This window comes from Podarcis gaigeae, assembly GCF_964106915.1.
Source record: "Podarcis gaigeae genome assembly, chromosome: 2".
NCBI classification, from domain to species: domain Eukaryota; kingdom Metazoa; phylum Chordata; class Lepidosauria; order Squamata; family Lacertidae; genus Podarcis; species Podarcis gaigeae.
In genome coordinates, this window is record NC_139679.1 from 62378981 (window position 1) to 62387691 (window position 8711).

At 42.8% G+C, this 8711-nt stretch overlaps 1 protein-coding gene across 6 annotated transcripts in view; it reads right to left on the bottom strand.

Annotated features, from left to right (window-relative positions):
• Nucleotides 1–8501, bottom strand: part of MAPK9 (mitogen-activated protein kinase 9) — a 41253-nt gene extending 32752 nt beyond the window's left edge. For 3 of the 6 annotated variants that reach the window (XR_014561600.1, XM_083728580.1, XM_083728583.1), the window contains exon 1: nucleotides 8357–8500. The gene's annotated coding sequence lies outside the window, so the exon portion shown is untranslated. Of the gene's footprint in view, nucleotides 1–8356 lie in introns of all 6 variants that reach the window. The other 3 variants (XM_083728581.1, XM_083728584.1, XM_083728582.1) reach the window with 2 other exon arrangements.
• Between the last annotated feature and the right edge of the window lie 210 nt (nucleotides 8502–8711).

Below are 8711 nucleotides of genomic sequence, written 5' to 3' on the forward strand. Positions count from 1 at the left end.
CTTTAAAAAAAAAACCCATTAAGTACCCTAAGAACCAAAACATTTTTGTATATATAAGCCTACGCAGACATATATGCTTTAATCTGTTTTTAGTTTATTACTGATTTTATCTTTTGAAAGTTTTAAAGTTGTTTTTATTGCTTTTATTGATAATTATATTGTTTTATTATCTTTATAAACTGCTTTGAGGGGTTTTTTTAAACACTCAAGTTGTGTATAAATTTTATGAATTACATTAAATCAGTTAATCAATCTTGCAAAATACCTGCGTGGCCCAGGCTTCAGCATGCTATAGATATTTTCCCCTTCAAACCACTGCAAAGTTGCTTTACAATCACTACATACACTAAGTAGCAATTGTAGCATGAATGCAGGCTTGAAATTATTGTACTGTAACTGTATTGTAACTTCTGAATATATTTTTTTTTATTAAAGTGGGGAAGTGGAGGTTGCCACTTGGATAAGGACAATACCATGTGAAGACGCAAAGAACTTGCACACATGGGGTGCATCTAATCCACTTTAAACTGCGGTGTTTACATAGCCTAGCTGTGCTATTTGCCAAGCCAGGCAAATATACTAGACCTGGGTGCTGATTTATTTCTCTTTTTTTTTTTTTGGTCCTTCTCAAGAGTCAGGTGGGATGAGAATGGACAACGACAACAACAACAACAACAACAACAACAACAACAACAACAAATAATTCAAGAGAAACAAAAAGAGGATCAATTAATTCAACCCCATTCATTAAAAACCTCACCCACATAATGACTGACTATTCCCTCTCTGGTAGGAAAGAAAGAGTACTAGTCCGTGCTCAGTCTCTGCTGCAATGATATGGAGGCTACCTGCAAGTAGAGTTTCTTTTACCACACCTAGTCTTAAATTCTAGCTCCAAGTTGAGGGAAAAGAAAGAGAACAGCTGCCACTAACACCACACTGTGGAGAAGCATCACAATATTGAGGACAGCTGGCTCTCCTGGCTACTCCCTATATTCCAGGAATTGGGGAAGAGTGTTCACTTTGTGTAACAGAACCTTTCCTCGGAACTGAGGGAATGTCCTTAAATCTGGGATTAATAAAACTCCCATAAAAATCACTGATTTTTATGCACGGACTTGTAAAGCACTGTACAATAGATATAACAGAATTTGCTTAAATTAGCTGTCAACATATTGTTACACTGAGGTCTCAGGAGGTATAAAAACTTTGAAGTCCCCATTTTATTTACGTTACTTGTTTCCAACATTTGTAGACCATTTTTCACCATACAAACTCCCAAAGCAGTTTATACAGCAATAAATAAAAACAATCTATCAGCCAAAATAATTATCATATTTAAAACCAAACAGCAAATGTAAAAATGAAAGTTTAATAAACAGGCACAATAAACAGCACAGCAACAACACAAACCTCTGACTTAGATCATGTTAATCAAATCAAGCATAAGTCTAGAACAGAAACACCAAAGAGGTAGCCATTTGTAGGGACGGACATATCAATCTATTTCCTCTGCAGGTTTAATGCGTACAAAAAAAAGGGTCAGTCTCATCGTGGTGATATGTGGACTGAAATCCTTTGAAAATCCACTTTTTTCAGGGGGAAGGAAATTTGTATTTTCAAAGTAGTCCAATGATTGCCTTTTTCCTTCTTCTTAAAAAAAATAAAAATTCCCAGACCAAAGAACAACTTACTAGCAGTACCTCTGTCTTGCCAAAATTCAGATTCAGCTTGTTGATCCTCATCCAGCCTATTATCACTTCTAGACACCAGTTCAGCACTGATCCAGCTACATGTGGTTCTGATGGTATGGACATACAGAGCTGTGTGCCCAGCATCACCACTAAGATGGTTCCAGCTAGCTCTGCTAAGGAAGCTGTTGGGCAGTGGAGTGAGGATCCCTGTTCTGTATCCATGACCCAACACTAGGTGCATTCCCTTGACCCTGGTACCCAAGGACACTGGATTACTAATGAAAGAATTTGCAATCCTTGTTATTGTCATATTAAGTACCAGGTAGGCACAGCTGGGACAGTCAGGCTCACCCAGCTCTATGTAATGCATACCTGGTTAGCACCTTAAGATGTTTTATTATGCACCTACCTGGCATTCAGCAATAGCACTTCAAGCTGGGAGGGTTGGCATGACTACCTAGATTCTACTGACAGGTAAGTGTGTGTGGTCAAGTGCCTGCTGCCTACTTTCCTTAACATCATCCCTCCCCCAGTGTATTCCAGGGAGTCAATATTACCCTGTCTGGGATTCTGTTGATCCCTTCTCTCCGCAATACAGTCAGCCAGGCACATATCTAACATTCCTTATCTGCTCTGGATCACCAAAAGAGTCACACAAACTGCTAATGCAAAAAAGAGTGTCAATAAAAAGTACAACTAATAAGGCACAGTGGAATATAAAATGACAACTGCTACCAAAGGTTCTTGTCAGAATTTTATTGCAGAATATGTGCAATATAGAATAGAAAAGACAGACAAAAAAGCTCACTAAATACAGAGCCAGTGCAAAAACTGGGCATTATAATTTAAACAGTCAGATCTTAGTGGTGTACCCTACACACACACACAAGTACGGCCAGCAGCAATAAACACTCATAACACTTTCAACCCAGTGCCAGCATCTTACCCACACATTATTTGCTGCCTACTTGACTGGAAGTTACAGCACTCACTGGCAGTTACCAAAGGCTATGCTTTCATAGTAACCTGGGGATAATCTCAAGCTTTTACAAAGCTGCACCAGTCTTCATATTAACTGTATACTTAAAGCTGAAATCCTATTTTGCCCATTAATAAATCCCGTTGGGGCTTACTTCTGAGTCTAGGGATTTATCCAGACTTCTTTATTAACTTCAAGGGCTAGGTATCTGCAAGCAGGGTGGAACACCACTGTTTTAAGCATAGATTCCACTGTAGAAGACCACCAAGTTAAACAAACTGGTGAGGGAAAGAAAAAGAGGAATCACATTTATACACATTACAAAGTACTTCCCCTTTGCTGTGGTGGTCATTCAGTCTCTACAACTGTTAAAGTTGTTCAGACCTTCTCTGATAAAGATTTGGCCAAAAGGCCAACAGATGCATGGTACTTTATTAAACAGGGAATATTTACAAAATGGTGGCATAGTTATCATAATCAGTGTGTCTGATATTAAGTTTTGTGGACTGTTCCATTTGCAGTGGTTAGCAAGTCTTGCTCTGATGTAGCACTGAACTTCTGAGGTACCCCGAACACCTACAAAATACAGCCCACGACAAGGAACAAACCCCAGCCCCCAGATCCAAGTTCAGGAGGGGGCTGGAACTCACCATGTTGTGCTTCCAAGGTGTTTGGAGAGCCCCAAAACACAGAACAATACAAATGAGGCTCAACAGTCCCCTCAAACTTGGAGCTGAATACAGGAGAGGTAATATTCACATTATGTCTCCAAAGCATGCTGCAACTGTAGGGACAGTTGCCCCACCCCCCACCCCCAGCTCTAAGCTCAGGAGGAAGAGTTTGTCACATCAGTCAGAGGTGGCATGGACACTCACCCCTGATCATTCCAAGCTGCAGAAGCAGACATAAATGACTAAAAGCTCTTCATCCTGCACAAAGAAAACTAGCACATCAAGGAGAAGACTAGAGTTGAACACTTCTCACCAAATCTAGTTTTCTATGTGATGGTAACATTTTGACATGGAGAATCATTCATCCACCAGCTGACTGAGACAGAATACTGCCCAAGACCATGCTTGCCACCTTATCTTTTCTTTTCCTCCATCTGTTAAGAGGTGGGCCCAAAATGTCTCATGCATGTCAAAGTAATTTCTGTGGGAGGAATTCAATGCCTTCCTCTTCCAATCCTTCCATCAGCACAAGCATTTCTGCTTGCCAGAACAACAACCCCCCTCCACCCACCCACAGTTCAAAGGGGGGGGGTGTTCCTGACCCTACAGAACAAATTTGCGGTTAGTGTGCCAGTAGGGCATCAGGTTAGTTGAATTTGGCCCTAGTGTCTAAATCTGACATAGGCAGCTGTAGCAGTACTGAGAAAGAATCTGACAGCATATGGGGAGATTATAAGAGTGAAAAAAAACATTTCTTTTAAAAGTGAAACTTATCATTCTGACTTGTCTGGCTACCACAGGCAAGCAGAATTTTCATGCAGGCATGGACAGGGAATTTCATACAGGGAGGTAAGCAAGAGGGAAGGGTCACTCCATCCTTCCTCCTTCTCCAGCTCACCTTGGGTTTTTTCTGGCTACCAAGGAATGCAAGTCCTTTCACCTTGCCCAGCACAGAGACCTGGCAAAGGAAGGGTTGAGAGTCCTCCTTCTCATCTGCCAGTCCACCTGATAGAAGCCTTTTTCTTTTTCTATTAGTCTCTTAGTAGGCTCATAAAAACAGAATGTCTGGCTAGCTGCTTTTCTGGTCTTATATAGGCATTTTCTGTATGCTGAAGTAGGTTCTAGTGAACAAAAGTTTGTATCATACAAATATTAGTCTTAAAGGTGGCACAATACTCTTATTTTTTCTTTTGTTTTCCTTCCTCATTCTTCCCTCTCCCTCCATCTACTCTGTTGTAACTTCCTGTACATATTTGAAGGCCTTTTCTGTCATCTAGAATAATTAAGTGCAACAAATATATGGTATATCTTACCATTGCCCTATTCAAGCATTATTGCTCCTGCATTGAGCATTACAGGAATGGGGGTGCATCAAGTAGCTTCACCTGCTACCATCTATGCAAACAGAACAACTATCTATATCAACACATCTTTCACACATATAGCTGTAGGTACAAAGTGTCTTTCATTTGATGACTGAGGAAATACTAGGGGATTGGGCACTTTGATGCATCCCTGCAATAACACTAAAAGGGCTTATATTGCAGGGGAAATAAAAACTCATAATGCAACTGAAATTTTCTGAAGTAAATTAGATTTTAGATAGTTCAAAAATTAACTTTAGTCACTGTAAAATGTTTTGCACATGATGAAAATCAGCACATAGAGGCTCCCAATATTACCCAATTCAGATTTATTTAATTCACATTGTCAGTGTGGCTAGGAAATTAGGATAGCAACACTTTCCAAAAAATATTTAAATGCCTGAATAAATCTGATTTACTGTATATATGAATGGGAATGCTCCAGTTTAGAATTCATCAGTTTAATTCTACTACTCCCTGAAACATGATGTACATTTTGTCTTCATAACTGCATGTACAGAAAAAGAGTGTGGCTATTTGCCACAGATATATTAGCAGTTCCATAGGCTGTGGTTTTACATGCACTCTAAAGTAAGGGCTACCTTATTAATTATGTTTCTCTTAGATGAAATCGACTTCTGTCTGTAGGACTAACATGCAACTCATTTATAAATTATCATTTGTAATTTTGCCGTGATTAATATACTGGAAAGCAACAACACAAAATATTATTATCCATGTTCAGTACAGTGGTACCTCGGGTTACAAACTCCTTGAGCTACAAACACTTCGGGTTACAGACTCCGCTAACCGGGAAGTAGTACCTCGGGTGAAGAACTTTACCTCAGGATGAGAACAGAAATCGTACAGCGGCAGCAGGAGGCTCCATTAGCTAAAGTGGTACCTCAGGTTAAGAATGGTTTCAGGTTAAGAATGGACCTCCGGAACAAATTAAGTTTGTAACCAGAGGTACCACTGTACTTGTGTATAAACTTAACTTACGAAGTGGCTCTAAACTAAACATTAACAAACAAAATGGCTTCAATCCTATGCACACTTCAGTGTAATTCTCAGTGAACTCAGTGGGACTTCTGAGTGAACTTGCATAAGACAGAGTTGCACATCTCATAGTTCTTAGAAAAATTTCATCAAATGAAGCTAAATGTTGGGACAGTCAAAGCAATGACTCGATCTGGTACAAATGCCACACTATGTCAATCTATGGCTTAGCATGAATGCACGAGTGTGTGGACTCTCAAGACATTACAGCCACTTTGCCCCTCTCTAGTAAATCTGCTGCTGTGTTGAGTTAAAGTATGGCTTGACTTAGTTTTAGCTCTCTCCACACTAACCATGAGCTGTAACCAATGTTTGCCCTGCGATTAACAGCTCAAGATTTGTTTGGGATGACCAAGGCTTAGCTTAGCACAGCAGTTGAATGACCAGTGAGGAACACAGCAGCTTCAATCTCCTCTTTGAAAGTCTGCACACTCACACATTTGTGCTAAGCAATGATTTTGCTTAGTGTGATGTACAAACAGGCTAGCACATAGTTAAACTGTGGGAAATGTTATCACAAGATGTAGTGATGGCCATCAATTTGGATGGCTTTAAAAAGTATTTAGAGAAATTCCAGGAGGTGAGCAATGGCTCCTAGATATGATCATGACATTACCTCCAGTATCAGAAGCAGTATGCCTTTGAATATATTTTGTTTGGAATCACAAGTAAGAGAGTGCTAATGTGCTCATATCTGTCTTGTAAGCTTCTTGTAAGCTTCTCATAGGCATTTGGTTGACTTCTGGGAGAATAAAATGCTGAACGAGACAGGCCTCTAGTTTGATCTTATGTTCTTAGGTTAGAGGTGCAGTTCCAGCGTGTATACCAGCTGCTTAGACTGTACTATGGACATTTCTTTTTAAAACTTACATCCTACCTACTTTCAGAGGAACTCAGTATATGTCACAGTACCAAAACAATAGTTTACATTAAAACTATATCCAAGATATATCTAACAGAAAATGTATTGGATTTGAATATCCATGATTCTGATGACCACTCAGTCATGCATTTATTGAGCACTCTTGAACAAGTAAAAAATACTCCAGAATCACCTTCCCCTTCTATTAAAAAATGACTAAACAGAGACCCTTCTCACAAGAACATGAATACAAGATCGATAAAAATGCACTTTCAAATGTAAGAAGGGATGTATAAAGGGCAATAGTAAAAAAAAGAAGCAGAAGAAAAGCATGTTCCCTATATGTGACCAAAAAAATGCTCTTAACAAAAGAAGCTACCAACAAGTATCATGTAAGTTAGAAGGCAACTTTTAGCTAGCATTCTTAATAATTTCAGTTATGTGTTGGCACATGAAACGGAAAAGTGATCTAACAAGCAGACTTCTCTTAAAAGGTAATTTCTCTATGTGAGGGGTATAATTACACAATCCAACACAACTCAAACTCAACAATTTGACAAGCGGACAGTACACCATACTAATTTTAAAGCACAGTCATTCTTATCCAGAGAAGTATGACATCAAGAGGAGCACTAGTGGCAACCTAGATGTGCTATTCAATTACATTAAACAATAACTGCTGCTTGAATTGTTGATCCTCCTCTCTCCTTTGGCAATAATTTAAGAATAGAACAGTTTACTGCGCCTTCGAGATGGGACAGGGGATATTCAAAGAAAGCTTGGGCAGAAATCCAAAACACATTTCCTTGAAAGTACATCCTACAGAAATCAATGGCTTCTACTTCCAAGTAAACGTGCAGAGCTGGGTTGTTAACCTCCACCTTCCATAGCACAGATTAGATAGCTCTGTTCTGGCATTGAAAATGTGTACCAGGACTGTTGCAAAACGCCCATCTGAAAGCTTAGCGAGGGCAGGACCTGGGGGGCTTGGTTTTCCATCAACGCCTGCTTAGTAAAAGTAAGCTCCGCTGGATTCAATGGGATTTGCTCCCAGGCCAGTGTTTAGAGAGGGTGGCAGCTTAGAGCAAACCACCACCACCACCGGGACCCTCCAGCACGAAGAGGCTGGTCCATCCCTGGCATCTCCTGCTCACAAACCGCAAAGGACGAGAATCACTGCGGCAGCAGAAGGGGGTGAGCGGCAGGAGGGAGGCGAGAGAGGCGCAGGTACCAGCCAAGCCGGGTCAGCCCAATGCTGTCAGGCGAGGAGATGCCCCGGGAGCGGGGCGGGAAGGACCTCCTGCGTGTTTCGCGACCCCTGAGCGACGACCCCCCCTCCCCGGGCGACACCAGACCGCTTTTCCCCGGGCGGCTGCTCAGGAGACGAAAACGAGTCGTGGGAACGGAGGGCGCTCGCGGGGTGGGAACAGGGGGGCTGAACCCGGCCAGGGCCTAAAGCGGGAGCCTCCGCCGCCCCCTCGCCAGGGGCAGGAGGAGGAGGAAGGGGGGCTGCCAAGGTGGCGGGGAAACTTTCCAGCCGCAGCTCCAGGTGGGGGAGGGGGGCTGAAGTCATCACGCAGCCGTCTGCGGGGGTCGCCGCCGCCACGCTCCCCGCACCCACCCACAACCCCCTTGCGCCTCCTCCCGGCGCCAGCCCCGCTAGTATCCCTCGGCCGCACCCACAGCTCGCCCGGCCCCAAGCATGCCCGCTCCGGCGCCCGCCTCACCTCCTCGGAAGCCCTCGCGGAAGCCACTCTGCCGCTTCGATTCCTGACCAAGCTCTCGGAGACGCTCCAGCCGCAATGGCCTCCCTCGGTCCCTCACAGGCCGCACCAGGCCCCGAGCGTGATGACAGGCAGCCGCCGCGGCCAATCCACGCCGACATTCTTCGAGGCTCGGCCAACCAGTCTTTCGGAGGCGGGTGTTAAAGGCCACTATATAAGGTAAGGAGTGACAAGCGCCTTCCTCGGTGACTGGGCGGGAGAGGGGGGAGGGGTGTGTGCTTTGAGGTAACGTCACCTGCCTGTGCGAAAGTGAGCGGTTCCAATATTCACATAGGGTGACACATATGGAAGGCCGTTT